At 40.4% G+C, this 15,649-nt stretch overlaps 1 protein-coding gene across 3 annotated transcripts in view; it reads left to right on the forward strand.

Annotated features, from left to right (window-relative positions):
- The first annotated feature begins 1,168 nt into the window (after positions 1-1,168).
- Positions 1,169-15,649, forward strand: part of PTP4A2 (protein tyrosine phosphatase 4A2) — a 29,593-nt gene continuing 15,112 nt past the window's right edge. Inside the window, exon 1 of one of the 3 annotated variants that reach the window (XM_080800119.1) lies at positions 1,169-1,458. The gene's annotated coding sequence lies outside the window, so the exon portion shown is untranslated. Of the gene's footprint in view, positions 1,459-1,760; positions 2,138-13,312; positions 14,290-15,649 lie in introns of those variants that run through there. The other 2 variants (XM_080800118.1, XM_080800120.1) reach the window with 2 other exon arrangements.

The raw sequence follows: 15,649 nt of genomic DNA on the forward strand, positions 1-15,649 counted from the left end.
ATTCATTCATTTGTTCAACCATGTACTAGGTTGCCCCAAGTAGGTCAGTCTAAGGAGGGAAGAATCACGAAAATAGGCGTTTACAATACCCTGTGATGAGTGCTAGGATAGCCGATTGCATAAGGTGTTTTTAGACTTTAGTGGAAGAACCAGTGACCAGGAGACTCAAAAAAGTTTTGCGGAGGATGTAGTTTTCTGTTTCAAGTCCGTGCTTCCAGGAAGTGGAAAATGCTGCCTGCTGGAGGCAGGCAGAACGCAAGCAGCAGCTGAGCCGGTGCTCCTCATCCAACGGCCTTGATTCTGATCTGCAGCCCCTCCTTTCAGGGCCTCTCAACTCCCACACAGTCCTGCCAGCCAGCCTTGCCCTGGAATACCCTCTCCTGGGCCACCTGCTGGTGGTGAACATCTTGGGTTCTGTTCTGTGGCTCCATGTGGCTGAGTCATAAGACCTTTCTTTTTACTGCTAAGCTCTAATAGAAGCCTTCTGGTCAGGAGCAATGCCCCAGGTCTACCTTGTGGGGACAGCCTAATGATGTCTACTGACCATTGCTTCTTCCCACAGGGCCAAATGAACTTGTGTGTGGTCGTGGTGGAAGAGAAGCAGCCCAAGGGGCAAGAGCCCCTTCTCAATAGGAGCTGGTTCTGGGCAGGTTGACTTCCTAGGGTGGCTAGGAAGAGTTATCCCCCCACCCACAACTCTCATGGGTGAGCCTCCCCTCTTCCTCCCAAGCCAGCCTTCCGTGCCTCTTTCTGGCTGCCGTCAGACCAGTCAATGGCCCAGACCAGTCTCCCAAACTCACCGGTGACCACATTTTCCAAACCGAAACTCAAAACTCGTGGTCTGACAAAGAATTAAAGAATTTCTGGTCACCTTCCAAATGCTAGAGAGAATACTGGAATCTCTAGGATAATCTCTGTCGTTAAAGGGGACATTACGTTGGAAAACTTTAAATTCAGGATTTTCTCTTTATTGGGCATTTCTCATACACCCTATCATTGATACGTGAAAAGAGCCTCATGAAGTAGCTGGTAACTATTTCTATTTAATAATTTAGAGTACTAAAAGAGAGGAAATAACTTGCACAAGATGCTACGTACCGGAAGTTTGAATTTTGGTCTGTCAGGAAGGGTTCATGGGGTGTGTGTGTGTGTGTGTGTGTGTGTGTGTGTGTGTCGCGCGGGGATGGGACCGGGAGAGGCGCAGAAACAAATCTTCGCAATTGCAGAACTGCAGACGCACGCACGCACGCACGCTATTTATTTGGGGCCTCGAGGAAGGGCAGCCAAGAACTGAGCTGCCCTGGTTGTCACTTCTGAGTTGGAAATCCCCGAGCAAAGGGCTCGATCTCCGCCCAGTCCCATCAGGATCTGGCCCCAGTCCTCACGGCTCGGGATGCGGGAAAAAGCCCTTCGACCTTGCAGGTCACGTCGTGGCCGCTGGCCCTCGCCTCTGCCCAGGTGCGGATGGGATTGGGGGGGCAGCGGCGTGGGCGAACGACTCCTCTGGCCACGTTCCGCCCCCCCTTCCCGGTCACATGGACGCGCCTTCCGCAGCCGGGAGTGAGGAGAGGAACGAACCACGAGGAGGAGCGGGGGAGGCACCGAGGGCAGTGGGTCAGCACCCCGCGGGGCAGGTGGGCGGGCCCAACCGCCCCGCGAGCCGGCACGCCAGCCAGTCCGCGGGCGCGGGGGGCGGGCCAGTGGGCGCCCGCGCCGCGCCCCGCAGCGCCCCCTGAGGGGCGGCGGCGGGAGCTGGTTCCGGCTGCGCGCGCAGCGGTGGTGGCGGCGGCGCGATCGGCCGGGCTGTAACCGTCGTCCGTCCGGTAGCGGCTGGAGCGGCAGCGGCGGCCGGGCACGGCGCGAGGCGACGCCACAGGGCAGCGGCGGCAGCGGGGCCAGCGGCGGCAGCAGGAGACGCAGCGGCGGCCGCAGCAGCAGCAGCAAGACGGACTCGTGGACACGCGCCGCCGCCGCCGCCGGGCCGGGCCGGGTGTCGCGCGCCGAGGCTGGGGGGGAGTCGTCGCCGCCGCCGCCACCGCTACCGCCGCCGCCGCCGCCGCCGAGGTGACTGAGGAGAGAGGCGCCTCCTCGCTCCCGCCGCCGCCGGACTTCAATGCCCAGTCCCCAGCTCGCCAGCGTGAGTGCGCTCCTCCCGGGCGGCCCCCGAGCCGGCTCCCGGGGCCTCGGGGAAGGGGAGGGCGGGAGGCGCCGCAGCCATTAGTGCAGGCCCGAGACACGTCCCCGGAAGGAGGGCCGGGCCGGGCCGGGGGCGGGGGTAGCGCGGCCGGGAAGCGTGGAGAACGGGGGTGGGTGAGGAAGGGGGACGGTGCGTGTGGAAGAATGTGGAGTGTTGTGGGGGGAGAATGTGCGTGCCTGAGGGGGCCAGTGTGAGTTGGGGAGAGGCTGGGTGTGCATGAGGGATGAGAGAAGGCGGAGTTGGGGGGGTGTGGATGAGAGAGTTGGGGGCCGTGTCCGGGGGCAGTGTGAGTGCCAGCAGAGTGTAGAGGACAGTGGGGGTGTGGGGGGGCGGGGGGGCAGTGCGCGTGGGCGAGAGGGGTAAATGGGGGAGAGTGAGGTGGTGGGAGAGGGAGAGCGTTGAGTGTTCGGGGCAGAGTGGGGGAGTGTGTGGGGGGGAATATGAGTGCAGTGTGAGAGAGGGAGGCTGGGGAGGGGTGAATGGCAGATGAGGGAACGTGGAAAGGGTGTGCCTGCGATTGTCCAGTGTGTGAGCGGGCATCCTGGAGGCTCTCCGTGATCGTGATCGCTGTGTATGGCGATAGTGAACCCTGGGGTCCTCGGTTAGGGAGTTCTTTCCAAGAGCGTCGTGCCCCTGGTTTCTTGGGTTCCAGTATGAGGAAGCGGTATAGGAGTCTATCCCAGGGGCAGTATAGTCCTCTGGCTCTGGGATTTTTAAATGAAAGGTCATGCTTTTCGGGGGGAGGGAGGATAAATGTTTTCCCTATGTTTTATGACATCGATACAAATTTCTAAATTTACCAAGGACGTGGTGGCCATCCCATCCTCCTCTGGCGACCTGAGAGCTAACTAAAAGAATCTTGTCTATTGCCCAGGATCCTAGGCTCTTGCCCTTGGAGTGTTCAGAACCATAGACTGTTTTATAAAGTACTGCTAATATTTCAGGTGAAAGGTATTTTATCGTTAGGTAGGTGGAAAGAATTTTTATCAGATACTAACTCTTCTTTACCCTTCTGGAGAAGAAAAAAATAATGTAACATTGATGATGAAGAAGAACCAGAGGCTAGTTTATTATTCCCTGGAGTTTGTCAAGAAACATAAAAAGCGTGTAGCAGTTCTAGCATCACTGTAGGCTTGCTTGTCTGTTTGGAATCACCAGACTACAACTGCTACTGAGTTAGAATATGGTAGTTATTTGCTGCTGTGCTCTGTATTACAGAGTAGTTTCAGACAGGAAGTGAATGAAGTTATGCCTTGTTCAGCATGCAAAAGGAAATTAAGGCTAAGAATGACACATTTTTAAGGCTTCAGAATCACTTGCCAGCATGCCATTGTGTTGAAGATGGTGAGAAGTTGTTTGCCAGTATTCTAATCTTGACATTTAAAAAATTGTTTCATATTGGGTAGTGAATCAATATTGTTATGGACTTTTGCCAGATTCTTGTGTTGTGGAATTAGGGGCTCTTGATAAAAAGTACCTTGTTACGGATTTTACACTTTAATGATGAGAAGGTTCTTAGAAGTTGGGAGTCTTTCAGTAGGATAAGCAAAGATGGTGGTCCTTTTGGTAGTAGACATAATAGAATTATAGGCCAAAACATAATTAGAAGTCCAAAATTATGTTTTTCTTAGTGTGTCCTTTTCAATCATTAGCATGCTTTGTGCTTTTAGAAATAGTGAATACTATTGCTAATATTTAGTGGGAGACTGGATTCATTATTTTTTTTTAACTTTTTAAAAATTTTAATTATTTATTTGACAGACAGAGATCACAAGCAGGCAGAGAGGCAGACAGAGACAGAGAGGGAAGCAGGCTTCCCGCTGAGCAGAGAGCCCAATGTGGGGCTTGATCCCAGGACCCTGGGATCATGACCTGAGCTGAAGGCAGAGGCTTTAACCCACTGAGCCACCCAGATGCCCCGGATTCATTATTATTAAGGGCCTCCTACGCACCGGGCATTTTTATACACTCTGTATAATTCTCGCAGTTACTCTAAAGGGGGTAGGGGTCCTCATTTGCATTTATTTCCACATATTGAGTGGTTTCTATTTGCTAGGCACTTGGGATACAGTGATGAGGCCTCAATGATTTACAGTGATGAGATGAAGAGATACACGGGCTCAAAGAGCTTAAGTAACTTGTCCTAGGTCATAAGATAGTGAGAATTGGAAATGGATTAAAAACCCAGGTCTGTATGACTCCAAAAGTCCTTGATTTTTCCACTCTACCATTATGACCCTCACAGTAGGTTGTCTCACTTTGAGGTTTCTCAACCACACAGTGACCTAGCAGCTCATACAGATGAGAAACGTTGAATTTAATGCAGAAGACTAGATGGCTGGAGGCAAGGGGGTCATTTAGGAGATGCTGACTTGAGGCTCTTTGGGGCCTAAGCTAGGCTTTTATGTGGGTGGAGATTCTGCCTTGAAACTCTTGGGGCCCCAGGGTGTGTGCTTTGAGACATAGTTTTTATGAGGCACCTGGGATGTGTCTGGGAGAAGAAAGTCTGATTAAAGAAACCCAGCAGTCTTTTATGTTTTTTATTTTGGGGGAGAGAGAGGAAGAGTGTTATTTATTGGGGTAAGAGTCAACTAGGACTTGTCACTCCTATGTGGAAGTCTTTCTGTTCAGCAGTATGAGATACTTAAGAGATTGTGAAGATCAAGTGAGAAAATATCTGTAGAAGCACTTGTTAATTATAAATTGAACTACATATTCAAATTATTATTACCACTAAGACCTTTCTCCTAAAGCAACGGTTTGTTATATTTTGCAACTGGAAAAAGCTAACGTTTAGGACACCTATACAAATGAAAAATTGTTTAGAACTGCTGAACTGGGTCTATTCTGACTCAGAACAGCAAAAGTCAAACCACTCCCTCCATGAGTCAGTCAAGTAATATTTAATTTGAACTAACCAAATTTATAAGCAGAAACCATTTATAACATCATTGAACTTTGGTGGCACTAGGGAAGAGTAAATGTTTGAATGCTTTTGCATATAACTTTTTAAAAAAGTTTGAAAGCCCCATATTTGTATTTCCTTGAAAAGACATTTGTGTGAAGCAAGGTAAAATATTTATTTTTCTTAAGATTTAATTCTTACGCTAACATTTTGTCTTTTCAAGGTGGTATTTCTGTATGTAGTAGTTGTAGAATTTTGACTTGTAAAGTTTAAATTTAGTAGAGGTTTACTTAACAGGGTTTGTACTGTTCCTTTTTTTTGGAATGTGGGATTGGTGACCAGTGGAGTCTCTAGAAAAAGCATTTACAAATAACATGCAGAAGAGCAATACATAAATTTTTAGTTGTTACTCTTGCAAGAGCCAAACCTAAGTTAGAATGAAATCCAAGTTAGCTTGATTTCTTCATACACTGTAATATCGGCTATACTACTTATAGAAGTTGGAGATCTTTAAAAATTTTGAGCAACTGGAAGTCAACATCCAAAATTTTAACATGGTAGACTTAGTTATATTTACCAATAGGGCAGTGGTAGAGATCTTGAGGTCTTAGGACACCTTGTGAAATCCATCATTATACTTTAGGTTTCAATAGTCCCTTCTTGAGAATCTTATAATGCTGAATCATAAAACATCTTACTTAAAATTCATAATAATCTTTTGACTAAGTGGCACTTTCACTCGTACAGATAAGGAGATTGATTTATAGAATCAATTTGTGAATTCCAGGTTTTGAAATCCAGATTAAAGATATCAGTAAATAGATGGCAGTGGATAAAAAAAGTTTTCCCTTGGGGGTTAAGGTACTTAAATATCTTGCTAAACTTTATTTTTGAGTTAACTCTTGTTACTCTATAGGAGTTAAGTGGACATTAAAGAAGTTGGCCTTTTTGTCTGAAATTTAGTTTTTTTTTTTGTTTTTTTTTTAAAGATACTTCAGTTACTTGCATACTTTTTTTTGTTCTTTTGGGAATGTTGCTGTTTTGAGATTTTTCTTAGGACACTAGTTGGGTTATATAGAAACTGATGATAATTTGCTGAATTTATAAAGTGAGAGTCTCTGATGTTGCACTTCACATAATTTTGTACCTTGGGTTTGTTAGTGAACAGTGGATACCAGCAATTAAAATTTTTTTGGGAAATGGTGATTTGAGTCTGTTAATCTGGAATGTTAGAAGAGACTTTTATCCATTTTCATCTTTAGGGGTATTGTATGCGTAGAGGTGTCTGGTAGCTTTCTCTAGTTATCTTTTGTTTTATTGATTGAACCACATTTTCTAGCTCCTTTGGCCACTGTCTTGGGACTTGCAGCCCTATAGAATTGCTTGGTGTAGAGATCAAGTAGATATTATATGGTATTTTTGTTTTTTTTTTACCTCCTTGGAGTTGTAGAGGTCTAGGCTAAACCAGAAACTGTCACTATTCTAGCACCTCTAAGAAAGAAGCTACACAGCACTGCAGGCACTGTCCACTTTCACAGTTACCCTGTGGAGTTACCAGAACCCAGGTGGGAAAATGACCCTTTTGCACTGCCCGTGTTAACGTTGTTTCCCCCGAACTATCTCTTCAATCAGCATAGACTGACAGAGTACAAAATCTTTCCTGGAGAAATGACCATGAGGAGTAGACATATTATACCAATAGTTTTTATATGATTTGAATACTTTTTTTTTTTTTTTAAGTTAGAGAGAGAGTGTGTGTGCACGAGTGGAGGAAGGAGCAGAAGGAGAGGGAAAAGCAGACTCCTGGCTGAGCAGGGAGCCTGATGCAGGGCTAAGTCCCAGGACCCCGGGATCATGACTGAGCCTAAGGCAGACACCTAATTGACTGAGCCACCCAGGCACCCCAATACAAATGTTTTTTGTATGCCTGCACTGATTTCTTACCCATAGGTTCTGTGACACAGCATCCATTCCATTGTAAGTGGCTTAGAAACTAAATCTCATCATTTGAATATATATTTACATTGCACAACATTGCCTTTTTAAACTCTAGAGAATTTTAAGCTCTTCTGCGACCCTTTCTTTGCTAGTTGAGCCTGTTTTGAAAAAATATTTTGACGATTAGAATGGTCTTTACCTTTAGAGATATTTAATTCCTTTCATAGTATTTTTGGGTTGAAATTTCATTCTTCTCAGGAAATGTTAATTCTTTTGGCATAAAATGCACACATGATATATTTGCTTTAGCAGATCAGATAAATTGCTTTGTGTTTTTATTTCTGCAGTGGTCAAAAATGTTGGCTCTTAACTAATGTATCGTTTGACAGGAATTCAAATTCACAATCAGTCTGCTTTCTTGTAGTTGTCTTTTAGTTTTAGTTGAGATTTGAGCATAACTTTTTGGGGGGGCAGTCTTTTACAGGAGATATTCACTAGATTGTATCACCACAGTGTCTGTAAATTGGCTCTGTCTACATATGTTGATATTTATTGTTTTTAGTAGCAAAACAAATTAATGTGTTTTCTACTTTCCATTATTGGTGAAAAGTCTGTCATGAGGGAACAGAGTGACTGGTTAGTGCAGAAGGATATGAGTCATCGGCAGGATTTGTCAGCAGATTGAGAAGGATGTGATGGAGAAACAATAGATTCTAAGTGACATTACTCTTCATTCCACATGTGTGGTTACAAACAAGTTTCCTTTTGGTGATTTGTTTAAATTATTCCAATAACTTACATCTTTCTAGATGAGAAGCACTTCAAATTTAAGTCATAGACTATGTCCTGAATTGTTTTTCTAGTGAAATGAGATCTCTATTTGGAGGTTAGCAGCAAGTAGAATTTAGTTAAATTCGCATGTGTTTGCTAGAAAACAAATTCACCTATGAGGTAGGAGTTAGTAAGTTGAGAGTCTATTTTTATGAAGCTTGTTGTTAATTATGGAGCTGCTCAGTTGATCAGAAGATGCCCACCAGTGTGACATATTTGTTTTCTATCATTGAGCAAAGAATTGCTCCCTGACTACTGTTCATACTTTTAAATTCCTGAGAGTTTTTATTGCATTTGAATTGGTTTGAAATTCTCAGCATGGTCAAGGCCTCCTAGAGTTATCTAACCAGAGACTCCTTTCCTTTCTCTATAAAAGTTTTACCTTTCCTCATAGGTCCTAATCTACTCCATTCTACTTATATTTTTTGTCTTCAAAGTATATAGCATTATTATGAAATTTTAATGTCCTTCATTAAATATTTTTCACCCACATGGATTCTTTTAGTATCTTGATCCTGGATAGTGTTTGTATGGCATGCTCAAAGAGCTCCACAAATGCTTGTTGTAAGATTGGGTGTGCTGCATTTTAGTATCATTCAGAGGTGACATATTGTCCTCCATCTCACTAAGCATTTGGAGGAAGAGGACAAGAAAGATTAAATTTTGCATTCTTTAAATGGGAAGAGAATAAAGGCGAATTCATGTTGAACTAAGCTGGTGAGCAAAGAATAATTATCTCTTGACATGGCATTATAGAGGTATTTCACCATTTCCACCATTTTAACTTCACTTTTGTGTTTTTTTTTGTTTGTTTTAAATTAACATATAATGTATTATTTGCCCAAGGGGTACAGGTCTGTGAATCATCAGGCTTACACACTTCACAGCAGTCACCATAGCACATACCTTCCCCGATGTGTTTTAATGTAAAACAACTGCTTTCATTGTATGTCTTTTAAAGACTGTGAATGTTGTGTTTTATCAAAATAAATCGGACAGTTAGTGGGTAGACAGTATATATTTTAAAAGGCCACTAGCAGCTCCAAATAAAATGATTTGTGTTCTTGACTGTTTATCTTGTATTATACTCAGTACATAGAGAGATGGCTGTGAAGTGCAGTGTGATTTATAAAAAGTTTAGGAGAGGAAGTGAAGTGTAACTTAACCGGTTTTAGGGGAAACTTGGACCAAAATGCCCTAACAGCAGAAAAATTTCTGGGGCTCAAAGAATTTATGCTGACAAGATGTAATTTGGAATGTTTTTATTCTGTATCCTGTACATAGAGAGCTTCCTTCCCTCCTTGTTGGTGGTGGATATTTGAATAGGACCTTTAAATAATGCTCAATACACTTGACAAAATGGGGAAATGAAAGAGTTAAGCTGACCTATAAACTGCTCGCTCCAAAACATGTATTTTAAATAATGCTAACAATAGCCTGGAAGTTCTTACTTTGCATGCTGCTCCTGTGCTGTAGGTTATTTTGAAAGGTGATTCAAATAACCTTTTCCCAAGTATCTATTTTGCAACCTCAGGGAACTCACAGCTGTTACAGTCATTCTAACTGTCCTGATATAGCTCAGAAAATATTTCAAAGCGGTGTTGACAGGTTGAATCCAGGTGTCCTTTTGGATTTTCTTTCCTTTCCTTTTTTTTTTTTTTTTTTTTTAAGATTTTATTTATTTATTTGACAGAGAGAGAGAGAGAGAGAGAGAGAGACAGTGAGAGAGGGAATACAAGCAGGGGAAGCGGGAGAGGGAGAAGCAGACTTACTGGCCAGCAGGGAGCCCGATGTGGGACTGGGTCCCAGGACGCTGGGATCACAACCTGAGTGGAAGGCAGACGTTTAACGACTGAGCCACCCAGGCACCCCTTTCTTTCCTTTTCTATTCTTTTCTTTATTTTTTTCTGGATTTTCACTACTGAGTTTGCTTTTTTTACAATTGAAGTTCAGAATCTCAAATACATTTCTTTATTAATGAAATAATTGACTTAGTGGTTCTGGGTTAATGTATATATAGTGATGTTGGAAGCTAAATTAAAATGATTAAGACTTAAATTGTTCTCTGGGAAAATTACTTAGCCTTTTGAGGTTAAAAGAAGGATGTAAGAAAGGAAGAACACAAATATTAGAATTTAATTATATGGGAATGCTGCTGAATATGAGATAGTTTTTATCATGTAAAGGAGGTTACCACAGTTATTTAGGAAAATAACGTGCTTAAACTTTATAATAAAGAGGCTTGGGAATCTGAAAGTGCACATAAAGTAAAATCTTTAAGCATAAAGCCCATGAAGAGGGATAGCCATGATGTCTTTGCCTGGAAATGAAAAGTGTAAATGAATAGAATCAATTTAATAGAGCTAAATGTTTAGCTTAATTTTTTAAAAATTCACTGAACTCAATAATATTAATGCCCAATATTAGAATTGTGCTGGTAGGATTTTTTTTTAAAGGATTTTTAATGTTATTACTGGTATTCGAATAATTTTTTTTAGAAAAAGTGAAAATTGGCCATAGTCCTGTTACCTTCTTTTAAATTTTATTTATGGAAGGGAAAATAAGACTTTTGGTCAAGAAATTCAACTGGAGAATTGCTGATCTTTAGAGAAACAGTACAGAATTGAAAAGTAAATATTTTCAAGTGTGGCATGAAAATATTTAATGCAATTTTTGTCTTATAGTTATTTGTAGAGGTAGGAATTACTAGAAAATTACAAGTACTTCTAATCACTAGGGTACACATGAATTTGAAAACCACTCCCTTTTCATTTGAGTGGGAACTGGGCCCACAGGACTTCACTAACGGTCACTGTTCTCAGAAGCAGGTGCAATTGTTGGTTAATTGCTTTCCTTTCCTTTCTGAGTGGCAGGCCATGTATATCATGCTGGTTCTGAAATGTTACAGTATTTTCCCACAATCAGGGTCATAATTTCTTTTTATATAAGTGATTATTGATTTCTGTACTGGAACTTGATTTTCAAGTTCCCTCCTTAAATGAGGAAGTAGAAAAGTGGGAATAACCAAGAGAGTAACTATGAAACTTTTTTTTTTTTTTAGCAGTAAAGAAGCTATTTTTACCTTGTTTACAGATATTTTGGACCCTAATTTGTGTAGAATTTAATGATACCTCTATCCTTATCAGCTACCTGGAACTGTATAGTAGGGGAGGGGAATTAACATTAATTTAAATTGTCTAATAAATTCAAGGAGCCAGACGTATATAGTTTTAGTTTGATAAGTGGAACTACAGGGATGAACAAAAAGAGAGAGAAGAACTATTATTTCCACAGAACTCTGATAATTTGGGTGTAAGTTATGAAAGATGAGTAGCTTTCATTTTGAGACCAGTTAACTAGAAGATTAATTAGCAAAGTTAAGATCATTTTAATAAGTCTATAAGATACATTTTTTCCTCAACTGGTCAGAATGCAGTAGATACAGTAGTACTTTACAGATAAAATTCCCTTATACAGACAAATTCCCTATTTTTCTTCCTTGATAGTTGTGAGGATTTTATTCATCTGTTGTTTGAATAATTTCTGAATATTAAGTTAGGGTTCTTAGAGTTACTCAGGGCCTTGAGTCTTTTCATAGACCCCATATCCAGTTTGTGGACAAATTTACCTTAAAGTCTATCTTTTTTTTTTTTTTTTTAAAGATTTATTTGTCAGAGAGAGGGAAGAGAGAGGGTTGTTCATAGAACACTCCAAGCATGGCCCCACCTCATAACCTTTGCAACAGCTAATCCCTTTGCCTAGAATGCTCCTTCAAATATCTGTTTGGCTCACACCCCCAGGTCTTGGATAAAATGTCACTTTTTTCAGTGAGGCCTTTCCTGATAGCCTTATTTAAAATTAGAAGCCCTCTCCTTTCTGGCACTGCAGTGTCCCCTCCTTTGCATTTTTCTCCATAACAGTGGCATATTTTATCTTTTTCTGCCTACTGAGAATTTTCATTTACTGCTCTTGCTGCACTTTAAAGAGTATTAGGATGCATAGTATGTGTCTAATAAATAACTTGAATTATTAATAAATTCTTAATTAGCCAAATTGTAAGGAAGATGTTTTAACTCTTCATGAGAGTGAATTCTTTACTCTTGATAGGTTATTCATACTTATTTAAGAGAGGTGCAGGTGTCTTTGTTGAAGTGAGGTGAATTTGTTTTAGGAAAAACTTGTTGCAAGGTTTTAGCTGTATATGCAGTATAATGCTTTCATGTTGCCTGTTTGTACAAACCAAGCTGACTCAAATTTGCATGACTTCCTGTAGAATTTCTGGTAAGAAAAATAACAGTAAATGTATGCTTACTTGTTTTTCCAGACCTTTGCTTTGAGATTTTTTTCTTAGATCTAGACTTCTTTATTGTATATTTATATTATAATGTACTGTTTTAATTTGGTGAATCCTGGCATAACCCATCAAATTAGAGAGTTTATTTTATCATTTACTTTAACTCGGAAATAGAGAATTTCTCAGTGGAAAACTTGATATGAGTGGATTGACAGAATTTTTAAAAGGATGCCTAATAAGTTTGTGTTGCCCTCAAATTCTCTATATTTATAGTTGAACTTAGAATTACAGTTGCCAAAGAAGAACCTGAATTTTACTCAGTAATTTAATATCTTTAACAAAGAAGAAAACTGTCTGGAATTGTGTAGGAACAGGCCTGCCTGGGACTAAGAGTGACTAGCTCTCTCAAGGCTCTTTATAATCCTGTGGTTATAGCACTTTTGAGAACGTGGTTAAATTGTAAATCATTGTAGGGTTCTTTATCACCCTGGAATAAAAAGAAAAAGGTAATACATGTCCATGGGAAAAGCAAAATATTTCAGAAGCGATGTATTATGATAAAGTAAATCATGCTTCTGGCCTCCACCTCCGGTCCCCTTGACCCTGACAACCAGTTATCTCTTTGTAACTTTCCAGATAGTTGATGGGTATGAAAGCTATACATTACTCACAAATATTTCTCTATATACTGTTCATACCATCATGTGCTCTTTGCAGTTATTAGAGTCTCTTAGCCATCTTTCCATATTTCATACAGATCTGTTTGATTTTTTTTTTAACCTCAGCATAATGTTCCATTTTAAGAATATATCATGATTAAATGATGGTATTATATTATTTCATGCATTTGATTCTCATTTCATTTAGATGTTAGCACTGGAGTATTGACACAGGATATTTAAACTCTGACATACCTCTCTTCAAAGTTTAAAGTAGTCTCTGTTGTGTTATTGACTTAGTCTTACTAGTAGTACATTGTCTTAGCTTGGTTGGCCTCTTGCTCACTTGCTCTTCCAGCTTCCCCTTTCTTCATCTTTTTCCTCTTTCTCCTTCCTTCTCCTTAATTTAAAAGAATTTCTCTGTCATAGACCATTCCTTCTAATCCTGCAGTGAAGTTATCTTCTTTGGTTAAAAATGCAAATATTGTATAGGAAATGGGAATGTCCCAAATTCAACATTTTAAAAGTTAGGTTCTATAAAAGATAAAATTACTTAATGTCAGAGAGATGGGTTTAGAAGAAAATTTTCCTGTAAGATGTGTAGGTGCTGAGTTTATGGTAAACTATAGGGCTTTGTTATTTTGAGTACCTTCCAGCTGTGGTGGGTTATGGTTTTTTTTTTTTACAGACTGCTTTGTTTTCTTATGTCTCTTACACAAATTAACATTAGTTTATCTGAATAGACAGGTGCAAGAGTATTTAACTGTTGATGTGTAGTTGAACTCTTGGGGCTGGGAGATGGAACAGAAGCTTGTTTTTATCATACATCTTTTAACATTAATAGAACATACTGTTTGATTTGGCGGAAATTCCTTTGCTGGGGATTTTGTTATTTTTGTTAAGAATTGAAAAATTGTAAATTTTTTTAAGAATTGAATTTTGTTAAGAATTGAAAATCTAATAATGAATTATCCTTATCCTTGGAAGTGGTCCTTCCAAAAGGAATAAGATGGGATAAAACTTGTTCTGTTTGCTAAGTGGACAAACACTGGAGACTAGGTAGAAAACTTAATGCTAGAGCTGTAACCTTTCAAAACTGGCCATCACTACAAAGCCGGTCTTTCAGTGCCTTTATTCAGCTGACACACATATTAACTGCGATAACATCATTAAACCAAAGGGATTCAAACAGGTTAGAATTTCCTTGTGTTTTGCTTTTCACTGCATGCAAACCATTGTTCTTTGAGTGGTTACTTTAATAATCTTTTCTCCCCTTATTTAAGGTCACAGAGTTGCAGATCAGCATCCACGCAAATATTTGAAGAAAAGTTAGAGTTACATGAAAAAGATTATGACCTGAAAAATATGTGGATACCTCCATAGTCAAAATTGAAGGAAAAATGAATCGAGTTAGGAGACCTGGGTTCCTGTCTTTGATCTGCTACTAATTAGTGATGTGGTCTTAGTTAAGTCATTTTAACCTCTCTTGCTCCCAAACATCATTTTTTTCTTTTTTCTTTTTCTTCTCTTCTTCTTCTTCTTCTTTTTTTTTTTTAAAGGTCAGAGTCATTGCTCTAAGTTTCTCCTAGCTTTAAAATTTCTTGACTGTACAAGGAGTACTTTATCAAATGTGTAATCTAAGGTTTCTATTTTGGGGTTCCAGTTAGGAAAGTGGTGGTATATATTTTTATTTTTCTTAGTTTGAGTATTAGAAGTTTCATGATTTTACTGTAGTGTATAATTTCTGCTGAGGTATTGAAGTTCCTAGAATGCCGTTTTGAATTTCTAATTTCTTGCATATCTTTCGTATTTTAAGAACATTTGAGTTTTGTGCTTCTGTCCATGATAATATTGTTACAAGTATGTAACTTTAAAAATACAGTGTCATAAGAATATCATAAAAAGACTTGTGGATAGAATAGGCTTGAAAGTTTGTAGGCTTTGGTTCTTTCTTACAATTTCTTTTTTTTTCTTTTTTTTTAAAATATTTTATTTATTTATTTGACAGAGATCACAAGTAGGCAGAGAGGCAGGCAGAGAGAGGTGGGGATAGGGGGGAGCAGGCTCCCTGCTGAGCAGAGAGCCGGATGTGGGACTTGATCCCAGGACCCTGAGATCATGACCTGAGCCGAAGGCAGAGGCTTTAACCTGCTGAGCCACCCAGGCACCCCTTTTCTTACAATTCTTAATTGTATTTTTGTTTCCTCCTGAAATGGTTCTGTGGTACTTACCTTTCATGTCTTTTTCTATCTGGTCACAGTCATCTTTTCAGAGACTACTAAATAAGCATTTATTGGTGGATTAGAGAAAATGCAAGGGAAAGAACTTAGACGTTGTCCCTATTTCCAGAGCTGTTTATTTATTTATGAAGATTTATTTATTTATGTAATCTCTACACCCAACATGGGGCTCGAACTCATGACCAGAAGATCAAGAGTTTCTTGCTGTACTGACTGAGCCAGCCAGGTGCCCTCAGAGCAACTTATGATTTTGTTGATACTCTGACTGAGCTAACTATAAAGATTACTGTGTTTCAGTACAGCAGGCCCAAAATAATATTAAAAATTCTGCCACTTTTCTTTCTCACCTTGTTTTTGGTATGGGGAGGAGAATGCTGTGTTGAATCGATGACCTTTAGGTGCTTTTGTACTCTTGAGATAGTGATGTGATGTGAGAAATAGTAAAAAGGTAAACTGGACTAGGAGTGCCTGGGTGGCTCAGTCAGTTGAGTGTCCTATGCTAGATTTCTGCTCAGGTCATAATTTCAGGGTCGTGAGATAGAGCCCTACATCAGGCTATGTGCTGGGCTTGGAGCCTTCTTGAGA

Source organism: Martes martes, assembly GCF_963455335.1.
Source record: "Martes martes genome assembly, chromosome: 4".
NCBI lineage: Eukaryota > Metazoa > Chordata > Mammalia > Carnivora > Mustelidae > Martes > Martes martes.